Genomic DNA, 21,684 nt, shown 5'->3' with positions numbered 1-21,684 from the left:
GTCCTGAAAATTATTCAAAGACGTAGAATAAAAATTCAAGAACATTTGACTTAGCTCCTTCCTGTGACCTGAGGTTTGATCTGTTGTCATGGAAACCAGCTTGCTTGAAATAGTGACAGCACAAAGAAGACAGGATTATTTATTTATTTATTTATTTTTGCACTTACAGATTTCTCTATATTTGGATTAGAATCTGTTCGCAGGTTTTTTCATAAAACCCATTTACATTTTGGGGAAGCGTGATGTTAATGTAGCACATAGAGACCCTGTAGCTTCCCCTGATTCTCCCTTCCCTCTCCACGGCCACTTATATCTTCCTCTTTGGGACCACTCTGTCCCCATATTATAGGAAACACTGAAGAACAATTGAAAGAATACTGACTTGGAGTCTGAAGACCTATGATGGAACATTTTGCAAGCTATGAGATCTTGACCTATTCTAGAGGCTTCCTATTGTCTCTAGTGTAAAATATAAGCTCTTCAGTTCAGCTTTTTAAAATTTTTTAAAATTTTCTTTTTTTCTCAGTTACATATAAATAAAATTTTTTTACATTTTTTAAAACTTTGAGTTCCATGTTCTCTCCCTCCTTACCTCCCCTCTCCCCTCCTTGAGAAGGCAAAGCAATTTGATGTAGATCAGACATGTGCAATCATGAAAAACATTTCCATATTAGCCATGTTGCAAAAGAAAACTCAGATTTAAAAAAAAACAAACCTAGAATAATAAAGAAAGATTTAAAAAGTATGCTTCAATCAGCATTCAAATTTCCTCAATTCTTTCTCAGGAGGTGACTAGCCTCAGTTTAGCTTTCAAAGCCCTATACAACCCTGGCCCAACCTCTCTTTTCTGCCACTCTATACATTCCTCCTCCTCTTCCTCTGCCATCCAGCCAAACTGGCCTCCTCTCTTCCTCACTCCAGCTCCCATCTCTGGGCCTTTGTACTGTTTCATTCCTCATGCCTGGAATGTACTTCCTCCTTTCCTCAACCACACAGAATCCCTCACTTCCTTTAAGGTTTCGTACAAGCGCAGTCTTCTACGTGAAGCCTTTCCCAATCCCCCAAATGCTAGGGCCATCCCTTCCAAACTATCTTGTATTTTGACTGCTTTCTATTTATTAACTTTCTATTTATACTAAATATGTGCATATGATATGTATGTAATATAAATATTATATGCACTTGTTGTCTCCCTAACATATGCTTACTTAACATAAGCCTACTTACCTCAGTTGTCTCCCTAGAATATAAGCTTACTTAAAGTAGGGATTGTCCCATTATTTGTACTTCTGTCTCCAGTGCCTCGAACAGCGTCTGGCACATAGTAGACATTAAATAAATACTTATTGATTGAATGATTAGATTACATATTTAGAGCTGGAAGGGTGCCTTAGAAATTACTTAGTCTAGCCTCACTGTTAAAGACATAAGATCATAGATTTAGGACTGGAAGGATTCTTTTTTTTTGTGAGGCAATGGGGTTAAGTGACTTGCCTAGGGTCACACAACTAGTAAATGCCAAGTGTCTGAGACCGGATTTTAACTCAGGGCCTCCTGACTCCAGGGCCAGTGCTCTATCTACTGCTGCACCTAGCTGCCCCTTGAGAGGATTCTTGTCATCTAGTCCAATGTCTGACTTTATAGATGAAGAAACTGAGTCTCAGAGGTAAAAAATAAAAACAAATCAAAAAAGCTGTTGCCATTTTAAAGGGAAGGACATTGGGTCCCAGGCAGTCTGAGTGATTTGGCCAAGGTCAGATAGGTAGTGAGTATCTAAGCCTGGATTCAGACCTTGGCCTGGACTCCAAACCCTGTTCTCTTTCTTTACAGTGTGAGGGACTTTTCCAAGGTGACATGACTGGTAAGGGTGAGGGAATCTGAGGCCTCTAGCTCAAGTTCTGAGCTCTTCCTCCTACATCAAACTGCCTCTCTGAGCCTCCATTTCTTCATCTGTAAAACAGGCATAATGATTGATAATTCCACCCTGTACCTCACATGGTTGTTGTAAGGGACGTGTTTCATAGACACTAAAGCACAAGGGTAATGGGGGTGAGCGATTACTGCTACCGTTGCTTTGGTCATACAAGCACAAGCCAAAACTCTTGCCAGCCCTGGTTTTTGGCTCCATGTCCCCCAGAGGTCAAGGCTATTGTTTGGGTTAAGTTGAGGCAAACTCCATCAAGTCCTTCTACCTTGGGGACCAGCAACCGTATCTCAGCCCTTGGCTCCCTCTTCACAGAGCATGGACAGTTTAACAAAATCCTGCCGAGTAATCTTGCTTATCCAGAAAGATTCCTTGGAGCCCCAACTTGGAACAGTTGTCCTTTTTCTGGGGAACCTAGTATGTTTATCATATTAGCAGATGGGGCAAAGCTGTCAGGGATAATTAACACATCGGATAATGAAACTGGGATGCAAAAAGATCTGGTCAGGATAGGATGATAAACCAAATTTAATAAGCTGAAATTTAATTAGGATAAATATAAAGTCCTACCCTTGGGTTCAAAATATCACTGTACCATTATAGGATGGCTGTGGTGTGGTTGGACAAAAGAAATCTGTGTGATTCGAGAGTGGTAGTAGTTAAGGGACTCAAGTTAATATGATTCAACAGTGCAACATGGCTGTCAAAAAAAGCTAATTATATCTTATACTTAATTATTAGGGGAATAGTGTGCAGCATGATGTGGGCAGCTATGGGGTATAGTGGATAGAGTGCAGGGACTGGAGTCAGGAAGAACTGAATTCAAATATGACCTCAGACACTTAGTAGCTGTGTGACCCTGGGCAAGTCACTTAACCTTAACCTTGGGTAAGTCACTTAACCCTGTTTGCCTCAGTTTCATCATCTATAAAATGAGTTAGAGAAGGAAATGGCAAACCACTCCAGTGCTTCTGCCGAACGGGTTCAGGAAGAGTTCTGAACAGCTAAACAATAGCAAAAGTACAAAATGAGGGAAATTAACCATTGTGTGGTTCTCTGCTTTGATCAGACCGTATCTGGATCATTGTTTTTATTTCCAGGCACCAAGTTTTAATAAAGACATTGGCAAGCTGGGATCCAAAGGAGGAAAAGTAGATGATGAGGAGACTGACGCCGTAAAAGGATTGGTTGAAGGCATTGCTCTTCATCTTCACTATGGTCCAGTCAAACTGCCTTCTGTTTCTTATGCACAGCTCTCTATCCCCTGTCTCTGTAGCTCTGCAGCATTTCTCACATCTGTTATTAAGCTCTCCTCATCTCCACCAACTAGTATCTGTAGGTTTTTTTAAAGACTCAGCTCAAATGCTACCTTCAACATGAATCTTTTCCGGATCAAACTATTAGTGCCACCCTCTCCAAATTACCTTGCTATCTATTTTGTATATTCCTGTATTTGTATGCATTGTCTGTCCTAGATTGTTAGCAACTAAAGGGCACGTACTGTTTCGCTTTTTGTCTTTGTATCTGAAGCACCTAGCGCAGGGCTTGGCACACGGGGGTACTTAATAAACTTGCTTGTTGATTGCCAGCTTGGTGTTTATCTTGAAGAAAAGACTTGAGAGGGGCCACGATTGTTTCAAGTTTAGAGCTATTCCATTCTTCCTTTCCTGGCTGCCCTAATCTTGTCTCTCTCTATTCCATGTTATCAAAGGCTCATGAGGCAGAGCCCCCAATAGCTGCATCTCTTTCAGTTACAGCAGAACCAGATCTGAAGAAGCTCTGTCTCACTAGTCCCACACTCCCCATACAGTCCCCCCAGGCACACACAGCTCTGTCACTTACAAAAATGGTGAAAAAGATGAAAGAGAGATAAAGGAAAGCTTTGACTCCAACTTGAAAAAGGCCAGAGGAAAATGAACAGTCAGTAATGTATTTTTCAGCCACATGGTGTAGACCAGGGCGGTCCAAAATACAGCCTGCTGGCCGCATGTGGCCCACAGTGCGATTTTATGCAGCCGGCAGTGAGATTTTATGCAGCCTGCCTATGGGTTTTAATTTTCACGAGTGAAAAAATAAAATAACAATTTGCATGGAATGGGTATTAGATTTTTAAATTCCATCACTAATAAATAATCTCATTGATGTTAATTTTCTTCGGTGTTTTTAAGCAGTATTGTGGACGGAACACATTGCATGGAACTTTCAGTCCATCTGTGGGATGCGTTCCGCCTGTACGATGCAGACTAGTCAGTATGCACCTATCTGTATACTGTTGTGTTGTCGCTTTGTTGTTTTGTGTTTGCTTTCATGCTTCGCGCCTTCACCTGTTGTATTGATGACGCGTGTTCCCCAACTTTCTATTAGTGTACTGTATTTTTTATTCTGGGTGCGGCCCTCAAATAATTATTTTATTTTAATGTGGCCCTAAGATAACCTAAGGTTGGACAGCCCTGGTGTAGACTATGCAAAATGGTGAACCTTTCCTTCTTTCACTTGGTGAAAGAGACCCAGATATGATCTTCATAGTGGATATAGATGGCTGCCAGGATGCTGCCTCACAGTGTGGAGTGAGATGCATGACAAAATTTCAGTTCTATAAAAATGGAAAAAAGGTGGGTGAATTTTCTAGAGCCAATAAGGAAAAGCATGAATCCACCATTAATGACTTGCAGTTATTCTGGGTCCTCTGAACAGTGTGAACAACTGTCGGCTGTCAAAAGGAGAGCTTCTGGGTTTTTCTATTTCCCCCCAAAGATCAAGTGAAATAAGAGTATGTATCCAAATAACATTTGACTGTAAATGGCAATAAAATGTAAATTCTATCCTTTTGGGGGAAAAAATAGTTTAGAGCTCTCCAAAAGTTGAATGGATTGCCTCATGAGATGGTGTATGCCTGCCTCTCTGAGGCTGGAGCGCCACTTGTCAAGGGTGCTGTCAAAGGGAATTCCCATTTGGTTAATTTGCTGGGCTCAATCCCTAAAGACCTTTCTAGTGTTAAGATTTTCTGGCCTACCGATTTGGGGTACAGGGTTGTAGTGGGGGAAACTGGAGAGATTAGTTCATATTATATGATGTGGGATCCTATTTTTTTCTTGCTTTGAGGTCTAGAATATAGAAAACATTAACATCATCCCTCTAACCAACTCTCACCCCTAGGAGAGGGGCTAAAGCCACGTCACAGTGATCTGGGTTTAAAGGTCAATGGAGGAAAAAGTGTGGACCAAGAAAGTGTTCCCATTATCTACTGGGACAATGTTATAGTTGTCCCACCAATGACCTTGAGTAAGAGAGGCCCAGGAAAAAGAATCTGCTGGAAGCTCCTTCACTGTCCCCCTACTGAGCAAGAATGGCAGGTAAATCAATTTGAACAGGAACAGAAAGATCCATTCTTAATGTAGCACTGGAGATGGGGCTTAAAGTTATAATAGGGAGGGAGTCATGGTGAACTAAAGCCACCCACCCTTGATAAAGGAATTGTAATGACTGTGCCAAGAACTAGCTGTAGGTCCATGGCCAAGTTGTCCCATCTCTCCGGGCCTCAGTTTCCTCATAAGAATATTGGATTTAGATGATCCCTAAGGTTCTTCTATCCAGCTCTAAAATCCTATGATACTAAGAGAGTTTCCAACTGTGAGCTGGGGAGGGGGAGGAAGGAGGAGAAAGATGACTTGGTGGATAAAGGCAGGATCAGCCATCATAAGCATTCTGTAGCATTCTACCAAGCCAGGCTGGAGATGAGCAAGAGGTGAGAGAGACCCCAAGGCCAGAGCTCCAGATCACTGAAAAAAAGGCCAGAGAAGAAGACTGCAAACCAATGCTGCTTAAAGCCTGGGGTGAGTGAGGGGGTAGGCATCTTCAGAAGGTCAGAGAAGAAAGGTTCTTTCTCCTCCAAGAAGCCATGGCATAGGCACAAGGGCGATTCTAGGTTCCATGGTGAGAAAATGAAGGATAAGTCTGGAGGAGGGGTGAGGAAAAGGGCATAAAAAGGAGGGTTCCTGCCAAGTCCTGGGGTTCTCACACCCAGGGCTAAGGTTTGGGGGTAATGGATTCTAGGGGGCTGAGAAAGCTGCAGATTTCTGCCGACCAAATCCATGGACTTGAAACTAAGGATGAATCTATCCTCTGGGGCCAGGTATGATTCACTCACTCTATGGACAAGACCTTATAGAAGTAGGGCCTCAGACATGTTAGAGGAAGAGGAACTTGAAAACTGAGATGAATAAGTAAGAAGGTAGTAAAGGAATACCTGAGAAATAGCAAAGTGTAGTGGACAGAGGGTCAGTCCTAGAGTCAGGAGGACCAGGGTTCAAATCCTGACTCTCACACATATATTACTTGTGTGATTCTACAAGTTACTTAAGCTGTTAACTTTTTTTTTAACATTTAGATAACTATATTTTAATGTAATTAATTTTGTCCTCATATGTGTTTTATTTTATGCAATTAAAACCAATATTCTGAGAATGAGTCCATAGGTTTCACCAGACTGCTAAACGGGTCCCTGACCCCTAAAAGATTAAGAAATTCTGGTCTGTACTATAAATTACAAAATAGTTGCAGATCTTCTTTCCTGGGGAGGAGGTTTTACTTTCTGGGAGCTCCTTACACGGAGGAGCAGCACAGAAATAGACAGTCAGAGAAATAAGGAGACAGAGCGACAGAGGCACAGAGAGAAAGACACAGAGAAAGAAAGAGACAGACACAGAGACAGAGAAGAAGAACGACTGAGTCGCAGAGGGAGATAGAGAAAGAGAGACAAGCACAAACACAGATACAGTGACAGAGACAGAGAACACCCAAATGTCATCACAGAGTCTGAGTCATCAGTCCCAGGTAAACAGTGTACTAAACTGATTTGATGTAATTTCTGATTCACCAATAGCAATTTTTTTCAATCTTAGAGAATTATAGAAGTAACATGGAATTATATTTATATATAATTAAATATTTTATTTATTATTTGTATATAATTACATACATGATTATAAAGGTAACATATTGGGAGAAGGACAAATAACCCAGTTTTCAAAAAAGATGAAACCTTCAAAACATGGGCCAGAAATACTGACTTTACTGGCAAAAATTCTAAGGCCTATTATTAAGAGGATTATTTGTAAGCACTTGGAATTCAGTATGGTTTCAGCAAGAGCTGGTCATTTCAAATAAATCTCTTTACCTATTTTTACAATATTACTAGACTGGGACATCAGGGGTATGCCAGAAACATAATTAACTTAGATTTTTTTTAAAAAATCTCTCCCGCTTTCCTTGTAGAGGAGATAGAGACATGTGAGCTAGACAATAATGCAGTTAGGCAGATGGGAGACTGGTTGAATGGCCAAACCCAAAGAACAGTCACTAATGAGTCCATGTCAGCTTCCAGGGAGCTCTCTAGTAGAAGGCCCCTTGAAGCTCTCCTGGGCCCTATGCTTTCAACATTTTAATCAATGACTCCGATGAGGACAGAGATGGTTTGTTCATAAAATTTGCAGATGACCTGAAGCTGGGAAGGATTGGGTATTATTCAACACACTGGATGACATGGTCAGGATTAAAAAGGATTTCAAGAGGCTGGATCAATGGGTTGAATCTGATCAGGTTAAACTTAATAGAAATAAATATAAAGCCTACACCCAGGTTAAAAAAGCTGCGCAAATACAAGTTGGGGTAAATTGCTTGCTTTTTGCCTTGCCTTACTGGAAAGGGCATGATAATTGACTAGTCCTGTAGCTCCACTCACAATCCCCATGCCTCTCCAGAACAATACTCACTTCCCTGGCTGCCATTTCCCTCTAAGTATTGTTTCCTCCAATCAGAATATAATCACCTTGAGTGAAACAAACTAACTAACTAAAAACCTATCTTTATTTGGTATGTGTATCCCTAGCACCCAGTACAATGTCTGATGTATAGTATGACTTAAATGCTTTTTTCATTTATTCATTCATGCATTCTTTCATTCATTGGCGATTTTTTGACTACTGGTAAGGCCTAGTTCCCTATATGATTTATCAATACTGGCTAGAGCACCACAAGCCTGCCACCTAGATGTATGGATACCTACTCTCTCTGGGCTGGCTTGCTCACTTAAACCTGTCATCATACTGTGTACAATTTAGATTTGAAGATCTTTCCCACCCATTAATAGGCCATGTGACCTGTTTATGTCACAGGAAGCCTAAGTCACATGTGGTGGGAGGAGCTTGCTGAAAGGAAAAGGAAAGTGTGTCATGGGAAATGCTCAGAGAGAGCAGTCAGAGCTGAGGTAGAGAGCAGATGTGCTACCTGTGCTGTGAGTGATTATTGGTGGCAAGGCCCCAGCAGGGGGTAGGAAGGTTGTGGGATGATGAGGCTCCATGCTGCGATATTATGTTTTAAGTTCTTTGCTGTTATGATAAAGTAGGCTTACTGGTTTGGGGAGTTGCTTGCTGCTTAGATGGGTTGGACTTATTGGTTGTGGGATTTGGTCCTCTGGTGTCTGAATAAATGTCTTACTTATTCCTTCTATCTGAAGAGTCTCTCATATTTTGCAATACAGAATTGCATAGGCATATTCCCAATTATCGTTGATATTGTGTTTATTGCCTTGCTAATACATACTGTCAGGTCTAGGGTCTCAGAGAGAACTAATATCACACAATTAAACTGAAACTTTCCTAGGGGCAACTTTGTTGTGGGGAAATGTACTCCCATACTCACCACTTCAAGGCGAGAGCCCAGCTACTCACAATAATGATACTCTCAGACCCTAAACATAACCATTTACTTAGCAACAAGGCAAAAGAAATGATAATAGCATCACAAGTCCTTATATATTAATGCAAATGCAGAAATAATAAATATGTCACAACCTATACATAAAGCTTAGTCATTCTCCCACCAGTACACTCAGTATCTGTGGGAGAGAATGGACACACTGAGACACCTGACAAGGCAGCTTATGAGTGAGGAAAAACTCACATGCCTGGAGTAACTTAAAACTCAGGAACTATAAACCTCAGCAACCTCTTTCTGTTTCAGGCACTGTCCATAAAAGTAACTTTATTAACATGGCTTCCATGTTGAACAGATGCTTCCCTTTTGAGAGGAGCTGATCATCCCCATTGGTCACAATGTCTCAGCTCAATTGGTTGATGTGCTGAGTGACTTATCTGATTCTCTGCTTCAAAGTGGTTCCTCCATTCCACTGGACTTCAACAACAGCTACTGTATTAATCATTGTCTATTCAAACTTAAATGATGAAGTTCTGAAATCTTTCCTTTCATTTCTCTCTCTTCTTTTATCTTTCTGGGTTCAGATTCTTGGTCCTCTCTTCAAATTATCTGAGCTTAATTTAAGTTTAGTAACCAAATCCTCATTTTCTGTTTATAATCAGGGTAAATTACATTCATCATATACCATACAACAGTTGTTTTGGTATCTGTATTGCTTCAGTCCACTACAGTTATTCATAATTGAAAAGAGCAACTCAAAAATTTGAATCAGAGTACTCACTTCAATATTTCTCTTAGAACTCTGAGAAATTCTGTCACTCAGACAAGTGATCTGTGAAAGCAGATTTAATTCGGTGATAACTTTTTCCTCATGAAAGAACAGTACTTTAAAACTACATGAATTTACACTTATCAGTGCATGCATGAGTGAAGTAATTGTCTATTAAACCCTTATGGCTTTGAAAGAGAGTCACCTCATCATCCATACAAAAAAACCAAAGTGGATGAAAAACACATATTGCATAGATTCCACCATGTATTTGGAGTAACAACCTCTTGCGTTGCAGAGGGTCAATGAGCCAAGTAAAAATGAATAGGAGGATAGGAGTAGGCTGGATTGAATTGGGGAGACTCTATAGTGTTTCCAATGATTACAAACTGTTTGATTCCATAACAGCCAATTCCCTCTTCCCCCTTCCCCCCACCCTGCCCCACCCTGGCCAAGATGCTCCCAATGATATTATTTGGTTACAAATCCTATTTAGGAGTGTGCCTTATATTCCCTATGAGGCTTTAGATTGGTGGTATCTACAAATGAAAGGTCCTGGAATATGGCTAAACCAGGAGAAGAGAGAATGACATTGACCTAGAAATTTAACTTATCCCTGTGCCTTTGCTTTGCCTAATCATCTACGTGGGAGATTGGAAGAACGTTAGAGGTTTAGAATCCTAAACTCCATAGGTATTTGGTAGTTATTGGGTAAATAATCATTCCTAATAGAAGACCATGGTTTCACATACATCTTGTTTGTCTTTATATATTGGAAAGTTTGTGTGTGTTGGTGATTAAATTGATTAAATTTATATAAATGGTGATTAAAATTAAAAAAATATTCTTTAAAATGAAAAAGAAGGCACTAAACTGTGAATAAGAAGACTCTGCTTTACATTTGGATTAATGGTTCCAAGGGCAGTGTGATCTTTTCTAAGTTTCAATGCACTCATCTGTAAAATGGGGCTGACTATTTCATTGATAAGGTGTGGTTGCCCTAAACCCCTAAACCAGAAAGTTTAGTCAAAAGAAAATCCTTGAGGGCTTTAGCAAGCATGGAGGACCTCAAACTGAGGCCCACCTTAGTTCAGACCCTTGTTACCCCTTGCCTAAATTATTACAATGGCCTCTTAATTGGCGCACCTGCCTGAAATCTCTTCTCCTTTCTGATTCATCCTCCATATAGCTGCCACACCCATTTTCCCTGATTGCAGATCTAACCATGTCACTCCTCTACTCAGTAAACTCTAATGGCTCCTTATTGCCTTTATGATGCAACAAAAACTGTTTAGCTTTTAATGCCCTTCCCAACCTGGACCAAATTTATCTTACCATTTATTATCTATTACTCTTCTCACTTCACCCCATGAGCCATCCAAACTGACTTTCTCTCTGTTCCTCAGACTTGACTCATTATCACTCATTTCTGTGGCTTTGCATAGAATGCCCCATACCTAGATTATTCTCCTTCTCACCGTCAACTCATAGAATGTCTCTTTCTTCAAAATGCAGTTCAATAAGGGCAGCTAGGTGGCACAATGACTAGAGCACCTGGCCTGGAGTCAGGAGGACCTGAGTTCAAATCCAGCCTCAGCCACATATTAGCTGTGTAACCATGGGCAAGTCACTTAACCTCAATTGCCTGACAACAAACAAAATGCAGTTCAAGCAACATCTTCTACGCAAGCCTCTCCTGATGCCTTCAAATGCTAGTGTCCTTCCTCCCAAACCACCTTGTTTTTATTTTGCATGTGCTTATGGGTCTACATGTCACCTCCCCCAAAAGAATATAAACTCCTTGTGAATAATCATTATTTCTTTCTTTGTACATTTGTACTTTTATCCCCAAGGTGTATGGGGTGTTCAGGGAGGACTAGCACTTTTAGATGATGATGATGGTGATGATGATGATGGCGGTGGTGATGATGATGATGATAGCTAGCATTCCAATAGCACCTTAAGGCTTGCAAAGCCTTTTCAGAGCTGCTCAACTACCTTTGATATCCATCTTTTACCCAACTCTCACCTGTGGCTCCAAGAAGCTGTAATATGTGGCCACACCCGGATAAACCATCTTAGAAGATGGGCTAAAGAGAGTTGAGGGTAACCAATAGGCCTCAAACCCTTCAGTGAGATGGGAAGATGTCTACCCCAAGCGTGTGAAAATTTCCCCCAGCAAAATGGACAAATGAAAATAGTTTGTTCCAATGGCCATGAAGGCAGATGAAGCAGACTCTGTGGAGCACTTAGAGCTTGGTCGAGCATTGAAGATGCCACGGTTATCCACTGCACCCTGGGCCACTGCCAGTCTTCTTGACTTTTGTCTTGCCATTGGATTTTGATGACTCTAGAAGAGAGAGCAAGGGTGATGACTCTGCCTCCCTCACCTAAATCCAATTCATGAGGAAGTCAAGACATTACCTGTGATGTCATTGGTCCTTTTCAGAAATGAAGGATGGGGATAGCAGGGTGGTGCAGTGAATAGAGCACTGGCCCTGGAGTCAGGAGGTCCTGAGTTCAAATCTGGCTTCAGACACTTCACACTAGCTCTGTGACCTTGGGCAAATCACTTAACCCCAATTGCCTTACCTTCTCCCCTCCAAAAAAAAAAAGGAAGGATGAACAACAACTTTTATCTCCAAAGCTTAGCACAGTGATTGGCACATTATAGTGCTGAATAAATGCTTGTCAACTGATTGTTAATTTAAAATAATAAAAAAAAATTCCTGGACATACAGCAGTATATTGCGATCCTCTTTACCTCCCTTCCCATGTTTTAAAAAATACCTAGAAAGGTTTATTTTTACCATATCAAGGTAATACTCATTGACTGGATGGGTACTCCCGGAAGGCAGGAGTATTCTAGATGAGAAAATCAGGGCAAGCAAAGATGTGCCGGTGAGCAATTGGCTGAGGTCGAATTTATGGAAAACTGACAGCAGTCACATCCCACCTCTGATGCTTACTACTTGTGTAACCTTGGACAAGTCATTTAATTTCTCAGGGTATCCATTTACTTATCTGTAAATCAAAGAAGCTGGGCTAAATGGCACCTGAGGACCTCTAAAACTATAAACCTAAAAATGCATAAGGTGATTTCCCTCCTCTGGGGCAGATACGGAAAGGATCCATGTTTCAGATGATTGAAATATGCTCAAGCAAGAATCCTAGAATATCAGAGTTGGAAGGAACCTTAGAGGCCTATCCCAGCCCATACCCAAGGTAGACTATCCTCTACTACATTCTTTGAAAGACACCATCCATCCAACCGTCCATCCATCCATCCATCCATCCAACCATCCATCCATCCATCTATCCATCTTCCCATCTATCCATCTTCCCACTCAAATATACCTCTTATGCCAAGGAACCTTCTAAGAGGGAACATTCTATTGGTAATCAGCTCTCATGGTTAGGAAGATAGGGTTTGAAATGGGTGATCTCTGAGGTCTCTTCTAGCCCTTGGATGCTATGATATTGTGATTTATCATCTGATGAATGATGTGCTTAATAGTGAGAAGTATCAAGACACAGTGGAATGGGCATTGGAAAGACATGATAATGATGATGGTGGTGGTGGTGGTGATGACAATGGTGATGATGATGATAGCTAGCATTTAAATAGCACTTTAAGGTTTGCAAAGCATTTTACAAATGATACCTGGGAGCCCTGGGAGATAGGTGTCATCACCATTTTATAGATGAGAAAACTGAGAGAGATTAAGTGACTTACCCAGGGTCACACAGCTACTAAGTGTCTGAAGCTAGATTTGAACTCAGGTCTTTCAACTCAGATGATGAAACATGTGTCCACCTTTTGGCAGACAGATGACAGACTAGATGTACAGAATAAGACATTCATATTGATCTGTTTTGCTTGATACTTTTTTGTTATGGGGGAAAGAAAGCTTCTTGTTGGCATGAGGGGGAATGGAGGTAGGGAATGTTACTGGGAAATAACAAAGGTGACAAAAAAAGAAACAAAAGGACATCAATAAAATATTTTAAAATAATACATGGAAGGAAAAAAGATCAGAAAAGCACAAACTTAGGGCAATCTTATTACTACCATGTCAAATTTAACATGGGGTGAGAGAGACTTTACCGTAACTTCATGGGCAAAAGGACTTCCTGGTGAAAAACTTTCTCTCCTGATGTAGACTGGTACCTTTCTCTACAAACTGGAGTCTTGGAGAGTTTCCTGGGAGGAGTGAGAAGGTAAGTGACCTTCCTAGGGTCACAAAGTCAATATGTCTCAGAGACAAGTCTTGAAACCCCATCTTTCTGGGTTAGAAAGGCTGCTTTCTATCCTCCATGCCATACTGCCTCTCTAATTATTTAATATACATTAAAAAACAAATTGTACATCATAAATATCCAAGGTTTCATATACAACTTGTTCATCTTTATATATTGGAAGATTTATGTTTGTTGGTGATTAAATATATAATAAAATTTTTCTTAAAAATTAAAAAGAAATGGCATTGAACTGGGAATAAGAAGACTCCATTTCACATTTGGATTAATGGCTCCAACATTTACTGGCTGTGGGATAATTTTCTGAAGTTCATTGTACTCATTTGAAAAATGGGGAGAACTGTTTCAGAAGGCTGTTGTGAGCAAATCACTTTATAAACTGTGAAGCACTATAAAAGCGTGAGCTGTGAATGGCCAGATGAGATTAGGGTCATAGATCTAGAGCTCAAAGTGACATCAGAGTTCATCTAACCTACCCCTTCATTGCACAGATGATGAAACTGCATCTAAAGAAGCTAAAAAGACTTGGCCAAAACCATGTAATTAGTAAATGGCAGAGCAGGGGTCCAAACCTGAATGCTTTGATTCACGTGCTTGCATTCTACCCTCTGTATTCGAATATTCCCTAACAGAAAGTCTTGGAAGATGGGGTCACTGGCCTCCTTTTTTAAGAAAGTCAGGACCTGGGTCTAGGAAGAGGTCAAGTAGGGGTTCTCAGAGCACCAAAGATCCATGACCAGGAAAGAAAGACCAGCTTTCTTATATTTAGACTCAGACATAGAGCTGGAAGGGACCCTAGGAGACCAACAAGTTTAACACTCTCCATTGGCATATTAAGAAGCTGAGACTCAGAGATGTCAAGGGGCTTGCCTGAAGTCACATACCTAGTGAGTGTCAATCTGCACTGGCCTCTGGTTTTCAGACTCCCCAGTGTACCTCAAATGATAAAGGTCTGTGTTTTAAGATACGTATATTTGAGGAGACCAACACTCCTTAGGATTAAATGCTTCAGATGATCCATTCCCCGCAAACATTTACATTTTATTTCTCCATTTTGTTGTTGTTTTCCATTCCTAACCCAAGCCATATTCCCAAGTCATGGGTTCTTAATCTTGGGTGCATGAACTTGTTTTTAATGTATTTAGATAAACTATGTCAATATACTTGGCTTCCTTTATAATCTTACCTACTTTGATTTATTTATGTACTTAAAACATTTTTCTGAGAAAGAGTGCTACATACATGCTAAAAGTTAAGAACAACTGTTCTAAATAATCTATCTGGACTAAGTCAGCAATCTGACTTATTGGTACATATTTGCCATCTGGTGGTCACAATAGGGAGCTGCAGGTTTATACTGCACCAAAATTGTATTGACACAAACTCCTAGAGGTTACATTTGAAAGAAAGCATAGAGATGATCTAGTCCAGGCCCCTCATTGTACAGAGATGGAAACTGACGTTAGCAGAAGTGGCATGCCCGAGGTGACGTGCACTAGTTAGTGGCAAATTCAGGCCATGCCAGCAGGTTTAGGACCTTTTCCCCAACCCAACAAGGCCTTCCTGCTTTGCCCTGAGGTTAATTTGATTCCATTCTGCTATATTCAACAAACGCTGACCAAACACCTAAAGTGTGCAGGGCCATGTGGGGGCGATCGAAATACAAAGAGAGCCACAACACAGAGTCTGGCTTCAGGGAGCTTACAGTCTGATGAAGATGAGAGAATAGCTTAGATGCAAAGAATAACTAAGATACAAGCCAGAATCTAATGTGTCCAACAAATCAAATAGAAAAGTCTAACAAATTTGGGAAGGGAGACATAACTTCTGGACAAAGGGATCAGGTAAGGCTGGGTTTTTGAAGAAGGTGGTACGTGAGTTAGGCCCTAAAGGGAGTCAAGATTTCAGTAGGAGGTGAGGGAGAGGGAATGTCTTCTAAACACAGAAGATAGAACTAGCCAGTGAGAAACAGTGAAGGAATAGCCCAGTTTGGCTAGAAAGCAGAGTGTAGAAAGGGAGGTAGAATGAAATAAAGCTGCCAAGGTTGGTTGGATTCATATTATGGATGGACTGGATAGGGGAGAGAATGAAATCTGGAAGACCAATTAGGAAGACTATTACAAAAGTCCAGATAAGAGGTCTAGGGCCTCAACTGTAAGGCGGTTGCTGCGGGAGGTGATGTAAGAGATATCGTGGAAATAACTTTAACAGGACTTAGCAACAATCTTGGCTATTGGGGATAAGGGAAAGAGAAAAGAGTCAAAAATAACTGAGGTTTTAAGCCTGGGCCACTGGGAGGGAAGATGATAATGTCTTCCACATACAGGGATGTTTTAACAAAAGGAAAACTATTAACATAATTGATTACATCAATAAAAAAAGTTTAAAAAATAATATAGTTATATCAATAGATGCAGAAAAGCTTTTGATAAAGTTCAATACTCATTTCTATTAACAACACTTGAAAGTATTGGTATAAATGGATTTTTCCTTAAATTTATAAAAAGAATTTATCTAAAACCATCAGCAAGCATTACTTATGATGGGGATAAACTAGAAGCATTCCCAGCAAGATCAGGTGTGAAACAAAGATGCTCCCTGTCACCAATATTATTCAATATTATATTGGAAATCCTAGCAATAAAAGAAGAAAAATGAATTGAAGGAATAAGAATAGGGAATGAGGTGACTAAGTTATCTATTTTTGCAGATGATATGATAATATTCTTAGAAAATCCCAAAGATTCAACTAAAAAGTTAGTTAAACCAATCAATGATTTTAGCAAGGTAGTAGGATATAAAATAAATCTGCACAAAGCATCAGATCACAGCTCTTGGGCAAGAAAACCTCAGAGGCCATCTAGTTCTACCCCTCATTTTAAAGATTAAGAAGCCAAAGGAGGTTGGTGAGACTTGCTGAAGGTTATACATGTAGTGTCAGACGTAGAGAAGGTTAGAAGAAGAGCCGTATTTGGGGCAGGAAGGGTATGACTTCAGCTTTGGACTTTTGACTTTGAGGTGAGGTGTCAGGAAGACATCCAAGTGAGGAGGTTCTGCTGGCAGCTAAAGATGTAAGACTGAATCTCTGGAGAGGGATTGAGCTTGGAGGTATAAAATCATACCAGCACAACCTGGCCCATGTAGACACAGTCTCTTCCAGTGGCTAAAGTTATTTCTGATGACTAAGATACAAGGAGCAGCATGGCCCTTGGAATCAGGAAGACCTGGATTCAAGACAGACACATCTGCTGACGATATGACCCTGGTAAGTCACTTAACCTCCCAGAGCCTTTGAGAGTCAGCTCTCTAAAACTGTGAGTTTCAGACACTTACAGATATGCATGTGTTAGAGGGAGTTCTCTGATGAGCAGTTCCCTATGCTCATGAATTCCCAAGTGTGGCTCAGAAAAGAGGCAAGGGCTGCAGTTGTACTGGGAAGAACAGTAATTGACTCTGCTGCTTACATCCTCTGTGGTCCTGGGCAAAATAACTTGACCCCTCAGGGCATCTGTTTCATCAATTGTAAGGTAAAGGACTGAACTGAATGATCTCTCAGTTCTTTTCCAGCTGTAAATTCTACCATCAGAGGTGTGAAGAGATTCTACAGGATTGGGGAGTCACCTCCAAGACTGGCTGAGTTCTAATAACAGGAAAAAAAGAAGCAGTGGGGAGAAGAGCAAACCTAAGAGCTCAGAAACAGGAGAGAGGGAGGAGAATCCTTGAAGTGGGTAGTTGTCATGATCACCATTTGTCAGGGCTGAGGATTGGTTGGCGGAGGTAGGGTAGTGGGGAATAGTAGAGGTAGAGGGGGAAGATGGGGATCCCTAGGTGGTGAGAATTGTAGTTCTGGGGTTTAACTGTTGGAGCTTCAGCCTCAGCCCTACCCCTGGGACCAAAGCCCCAGAGCTTTTGGTCTCAATTGGTCTAGACCTACAAGTTATCGAGAGGGGGCGCCCAGATCCTGGGAATGACAAGCAGCCCCAAGGGTAGGCAGGAGAGCTGCTTATCTCTTATTCTGGGAACACTGTCTTTCAGTCGTAGAGCTCAGAGTCTTAAAATGTCAGAGCTAGGAGGGTCAAAATATGTCCACAGATAGGTGCATGCCACACATACTGTAGGCATGTATCAATATACACACAAAAAGACATAAGCACACATGTTCATGCATCCACACAGAGACAGGAAAATATATCTGTACCTGTACATTAAATTACTCATGGACATATTTGCACAAAGACACATATCCCATGGTGTAGTAGAAAATTGCACTGGTTTTGAAGTCAGAGGATTTGGTTTCCAATCCCCCATTTAGTTACCTCCTGCATATGTGACCTTTGGTAAGTCACTTTCCCTCTTGGGATCTCAGTCTCCTCACCTGCAAAATGTGGAGGTTGGTATAGACTATCTCTAAGGTCCCTTATAGCTCTAAATCCTGTTCCCCAAACAATTTACCCCCTGGGAAAACTAGAGGCAGATGTACTGGTTGCTGAGTATGGTTATAAGACAGCCTCATAAATTTGCAGGATAATGTCTCCTTCAGGGAAAAGAAGGGGGATAGAGAGGGGAGAGGAGAGAAAGTGATGGCCACTCGTAACAGCCTCTGGATCCCCTTAGCCTCTTATGGCTCTTCCAAAGTCTGATCAGTGTCACAAACCTCCCATAATTTCACCAAACTAGTAGGTCTCAGAAAGAATGAGTAGTCAACTTCCTGGCAAATGTTCAAGGCAACCAACCAATCAATCGATTAACAAGCATTCGTAAGTTCCAACTATATACCGCAGACTCTTTGCTAGGTGCCAGGGATACAAAGAAAAAGGGAGACAGTCATAAACCTCAAGGAAGATATATTCTACTAGGGAGATATGTATTCACAAACAAATACAAGAGATATGCATATACATATATGTGTGTGTAAAGGCGATCTGAGTCAAGGGATGAGAGGTGAAGAGCTGGAGAATCATGAAAGGACCCTTGAAGAACAGAGACTCGAGGGAAGCTAGGACTTCCAAGAGGCAGAGGTGAGGAGAGAGGTATGAAGGACTCATTGCAGGTATGAAGGATTCAAAGGCACCAAGGACTTTTTTCCAGTGATGGAGGTGGGGAGGTAGGAAGATTTGTATTTCTGTTCTTGATATATCTTTGAAGTAAATGTTCCTTTGTAATAACGTTTGTTGCTGTTGTTGTTGGTTTTAGGCATAGAGGCAAGAGATGGAATATCACATATAGGAAACAGCAAATAGGGCGTGTGAATGGAATGTAGAGTATATGAGGGGCAATGATGTGGAATAGACCTGCAAAGTTTACTGCATGGCCAAGAGTTTTAAATGCTAAACAGTGATGTTTGTATTTTAATCCTAGAGGCAATGGGGAGCCAATGCAGGTTTTTGAGCAGGGGACTGACATGGTCATACTTATGTTTTAGGAATACCAATCAGACAGCTATGTGAAGGATGAATGGGTGGTGAGGCTTGAAGCAAGCAGGACAATTAGGAGGCTATTGAAACAATCTAGTTGAGGAATGATGAGGGCTTGAACTAGGGTTCTGAATGGAGAAAAGAGAATGGATTTAAGAATACAAGAAATGTCCTCGAGAAAAGGGTGCAGTTGACAAGGTTTGGCACTTGATTTCATGTGGTATGATGGTGAATGAGGTTGAATGTATGAAGATGCTTCTGAGATTGAAAATCTTAGTGACTTCGAAGAATGGTCCCCCTCAAAAGATAAAAAGAGTTAGGAGGGTGTGGCTTTAGAGGGAAAGATAGTGAGTTCCAATTAGGACATATTGAGTTTGAGGCAGCTACAGGACATCTAGTTTGAAATGTCCAGCAGGTAGCTGGAGTCCAAAAGGTACTAGAGCTCAGGAAAAAGATAAAGGATAGATGTATAGATCTGAGCATCATCTACATGGACAAAGTGCTGACGAGACCAGCAACAGACAGTGTAGATCAAAGAGGAGCCAGGACATAGCCCACTCTACCCCGACCCTGTGTACAGAGGGTAGACTTTAGATGATGATCTTGCTTTAAAGAATCAGTCCAATAGCTAGGAAGAAACCCCAGGAAAGAGAGTGCATGGAAACTCAAAAAGACAGAATATCCAGAAAGGGCAGGAGAATGGTCATCAGTGTCAAATGCTGCAGAGAGGTCACAGAGGATGAGGACTGACAAAAGGCCATTAGATTAAGCAATAAAAAAAGACTGTGACCTTGGAAGAGAGCAGTTTCAGTAGAGATGTGGGAACAGAATCCAGATTGCAGGTGAGAGGGAGGTAAGAAAGAAGGTTACCAGCATAGGTAGGTTTTGCAAGGATTTGAGGAAAGACATAGGATGATAGCTTGAGGGAATTATTTTAGGGTCAAGTGAACGTTTTTTTTTTTAAGAATGGAGAGATTTGGGCATTTTTTTCTAGGCCCAAGGGAAGAAGAAAAGATTAAGGAGAGGTTGAAAATTAGGTAGATAAAGGGGGAAACTGAAAGGGCAAACTCCTGGAGGAAACAAGAGGGATTGAGATCCAGGGCACAAGTAGTATAGTTGGCATTCTCAAGAGAAGGATTAACTGATTCTCCAAGACTGGAAGGAAAGGATGAGAGAATGGAGGGTGGTGGTGGTGGATGATATCGAGGTGATTTGAAGTGTGGAATTGGAGAAGAGAGCGAGCTCTTGACTGATAGCCCCAATTTATTAAGAAAAGTATGAAGTAAGGTCCTTTGTTGAAAGGCTGGGTGGTGTGATATAGAGCAAATGTGACGTGGTAGAGAGGAGTGTCACGGAACCCAGCTGACCAGAATACTAATCCTATCTCTGGTCTCAACTTTGATTCGGCATTCTAAACTTATATCTCCAACTCTCCTACAGCAGAGGTATCAAACACATGAGCTACAGGCTACATGGCAATCCTGCCCAGGAAAATTAGGAAATATTTCACAAAATAAATAAAAATACAATCAGGCATAGATAATATTACATTTTAAAAAGAAGTCGATATTGTAGTCCACAGGGATCCTTATGTACAGATTAGTGGCCCCTATTTTTATTTGAGTTTGACACCACTAGTCTATAGAACCTCTCTAGCTTCAGACTCAGCTATGTGGACTTTAGAAAGTAATTATTTGTGTGAATTATGGCAAGTGACTTACTCTTCCCTGAGTCATACCTTTCTAATCTGAAAAATTAGGGTATTGGACTAGATGATTTCGGTCTTCCAAGGTTTCTGCTAGCTCTAACATTCTGCAAGCTGAATTCTTTTGCAGCTTGGATATTTTATTTACTAAGGTCTCAGAAAGTTCTATGACTCTGCTAAGACACCAGCCAAACTTTCTACTGCATCTCTGGCTTAAGGACTTGTCTCCAGAAGATCTGGGTAAAAAGGCAAGCAAATATTTCATAGGGGAGGAGGAACTTAATTAGGTTTCTAAGTCCATCAGGCCAGATTTAAGCAAGCACTATTTGACATTAGTTCAAAATGTCTCTCAGCTGCTTCAGCATCATAGATCATAGATTTAGACGTGGAAGACACCTTAAAGATCACCTAGGCTAATCTTATTTTACAGAGGAGGAAACTAAGGACCAGACAAAGGTAGTGACTTGCCCGTTTTTACTTAAGTAGCCAGTATTCAAATCCAGGTCCTAAAATGGATTACAAATACAGCACTCTTTCTACTCCACCATATTATTTTTCTCTATCTCTCCTCCCCGCCCCAGCCCTCTTTCTTTCTGCCTCTCCCTGGTTCTCTGTCACTCTTTTTCTCGCCTGTCTCCGTGTCTGTCTGTCTGTCTCTCCCTCTCCCTCTCCCTCCCTCCCTCCCTCCTTCTCTCTCTCTCTCTCTCTCTCTCTCTCTCTCTCTCTCTCTCTCTCTCTCTCTCTCTCTCTCTCTCTCGTTCTCCATCTCTCTCACTCCCTCTGGTTCTCTTGTCTCTGTCTCTCTGGATTCTCTACTCCCCACTCCTCCACCCTCACCCCTCCGCCCAATTTTGTTCCCTCTCCCTCTTCCCAATCCCCTCTCCTCCCCTTCCCATTC

The sequence above is a fragment of the Trichosurus vulpecula genome, chromosome 3 (genome assembly GCF_011100635.1).
Source record: "Trichosurus vulpecula isolate mTriVul1 chromosome 3, mTriVul1.pri, whole genome shotgun sequence".
Classification (NCBI taxonomy): domain Eukaryota; kingdom Metazoa; phylum Chordata; class Mammalia; order Diprotodontia; family Phalangeridae; genus Trichosurus; species Trichosurus vulpecula.
The sequence above is the reverse complement of the archived record's forward strand: the minus strand, read 5'-3'. Positions refer to the sequence as shown.